We start from the raw sequence: 2,913 nt of genomic DNA on the forward strand, positions 1-2,913 counted from the left end.
GCAGCCCGATTCGTAACCACTATGCTACCAGAGCTCCTACATTACAGTATAGCTGGCCTCAATATGAATTGGAAAGTGCTCTTCCTTTTTCTGTTTTCTAAAAGAGATTGTGTAGAATTAAAATTACGTCTTCTTTTAGTAGGAATGATTTGGTAGGAATACTGAAAGAAACTATCCATGCCTAGAGTTTTCTTGGTTAGTAAATGTTATCTATGAGTTAAATATTTAGAATAGTTATAGGACCCTCCAAGGAGCCCTGATGGCTGTTAACCAAAAGTTGGGCAGTCTGAACCCACCTAGCAGCTCCATGGAGAAAAACATGACACATCTTCCATTAAGATTGTTATTGTTGTTGTTAAGTAACATTGACTCCGTTCCTACTCATAGGGACCTTGTCTGTGACCTTGGCAATCAATCAAGTCCACAGCAAACAACACCATCATCTAAAAAACAGCTTTTGTTTTCATTATTACTTTTGTTTTTTTTAATTTCACTGATTTCTCCTCTAATATTTCTTTTCTGATTTTAGACTTAATGACTTTTCTTTCTTTGTTTTCCTAAGGTAAAATCTTAGATTATTGGTTTTTAGATCGATTATCTTTACTAAATCTGTTCTTAATGCTATCGTTGTGCCATTGAACACTGTTAGCTGGATACAAAATGGAATTTTTGTTGTGTTTCCCTTTTCATTTCATTTAAGATATCGTCTCTTTTTTTGTGTGTATGACTTCTTTGACTCATGGTTTATTTGAAATGTTTTATTTGATTTCTAAATGTATGAGGAATTTTCAAGGTTTTTTATTTCTAATTCAACTCTTGTGTTCAGAAAATATACTCGGCATGTTTCAGTTTTTAAATTTGCTAACATTTGATTTTTGGCACAGAATATGGTCGTCTTTGTGACTTTTCCATGTGCACTTGGGGGGAAAATGTATTCTGGTGTTGGGTGAATGGGCTCTATAAATGTCAATTAGATTGAGTTGTTTGATAATAATGTTGTTTGTGTCTTACATATCCTTGCTAATTCCTATCTGCTTGTTCTATTGATTACTCTAAGAAGATTTTAAGTCTATTTAGAAATCCCACATACATTTAGGAATTAAATTGTTATTGTTGTGTTAGGTGCCATTAAGTCTGGTGTCACTCATAATGACCTGATGCACAACAGAATGAACCACTGCCCGATCCTGCAATAGCCTCACAATTGTTGCTACGTGTGATCCCATTGCTGCTGCCACTGTGCCAATCCATCTAGTTGGGGGTCTTCCTCTTTTTTACTGACCCTCCACTTTACCAAACATGATGTCCTTCTCCAGGGACTGATCCTTTCTGATAATATATACAAAGTATCAGTGACAAAGTCTCGCCATCCTGGTCTCTAAGGAGCATTCTGGCTGTACTTCTTCCAAAACAGATTTCTTTGTTTTACTGGCAGTTCACGGTGCTTTTTCAACACCATAGCTCAAATGCATCATTTTTTTATGGTCTTCCTTATTCAACTTTCACATGCACATGTGGCTTTAGTCGGGCACATTTTAGTCCTCAAATCTCTGCTCTTGAACATTTAAAAGAGGTCTTGTGCAGCAGATTTGCCTAATGCAGAACGTCATTTGATTTCCTGACTGCTGCTTCCATGAGTGTTAATAGTGGGTCCAAACTAGTCTTCAAAGTCTGTCTTTCTCTCATTCATTTATTGTTATTTATATTCCAGAATCTACAAAAAACTGTGCCAATAAGTGAGGATTGGATGTATATCATTCCATCCCTACTTCAAAAAATATTGCCCCAGTTACTTTTTAATTTTCTTCTCCTGCTCATCCAATGTGTTCTACATTGTTGTTGCAATTGTTAGTAGGTACTGTGGAGTTAGTTCTGACTTATAGTGACCTAGTGCACAGCATAACAAAACACTGTCCAATCTTGTCCCACCCTCACAGTTGCTATGTTTGTGCTTACTGGTGCAGCCACTGTGTCAATCCATCTCACTGAGGGTCTTCATCTTTTTCATGGCCCTTCTGCTTTACCAGACATGCTCTGCATGAATTTAGGACATTGGCCAGAATAATGGCTTGTGTTTACAATACTGCTCAGTAAAAGAAGAAGAATAATCTTAATGCTGATCACACTTCACACAGGTCAAAAGCGATATGGTTGGCTACCATCTGATGATGGCAAATACTTGATGGGCTCCCTGAAAACTAGAGTCCTTCATGGAACACTGCTCTTGTTTTTATGAAAAGGGCATGGGATTGAGAATAAATTTGAACTCTCCATATCCATAATGGCAAAACTCTGACCTTCAGAGAATATATCCCTATCCACAAGAAGTTCACAATCATATAGGCAAATATGTAATGAGCTACCTGTATGATTTTAAATATACAGGTATCTGAAACAAAGTTTGAGCAGATAATTGTGGTAACACTTCAATGTGAATACCTGTCATGAAGTCGGTTCCGACTCATAGCGACCCTGATAGTGACCCTGTACAGGGTTTCCGAGGCTGTAAATCTTTACGGAAGCAGAACACCTCGTCTTTCTCCCATGGAACAGCTGGTAGTTTCGAACTGGTGACCTTGCGGTTCATAGCTCGATTCAGTCATGAAGGTTAGGTTATACAAAATTATGTTTCTTACCTTTTATGTATTTTACTGTCTAGATGTCAAAGAGTTGTGGTATTTCAGTCCTTTCTACAGATGGCAACAGGTATTGCTGAGGAAGGGAAGTGACTTGCCCAAGGCCACATAATGAATGGCAGGGTCTAGTGTAGAACTAGAGTTTCCTTACTTCCAATCCAGTCCTATTAATGATTGTTATCATGATTTATTTAGCAAGAGCTGCAAATATTTACAAAAGTGTAATTTAACATTTAGAGCATTTGCATTATCCAGTACAGGAAAAAAAAAAAAAAAA

The 2,913-nt window shown here is 37.2% G+C and overlaps 1 protein-coding gene across 1 annotated transcript in view; it reads left to right on the forward strand.

The window, feature by feature from the left end:
- DNAH7 (dynein, axonemal, heavy chain 7) overlaps positions 1–2,913 on the forward strand; it is a 324,797-nt gene that overhangs the window by 216,887 nt on the left and 104,997 nt on the right. The gene's annotated exons all lie outside the window — the stretch shown is intronic.

This window comes from Chrysochloris asiatica, unplaced genomic scaffold (genome assembly GCF_000296735.1).
Source record: "Chrysochloris asiatica unplaced genomic scaffold, ChrAsi1.0 scaffold00045, whole genome shotgun sequence".
NCBI classification, from domain to species: domain Eukaryota; kingdom Metazoa; phylum Chordata; class Mammalia; order Afrosoricida; family Chrysochloridae; genus Chrysochloris; species Chrysochloris asiatica.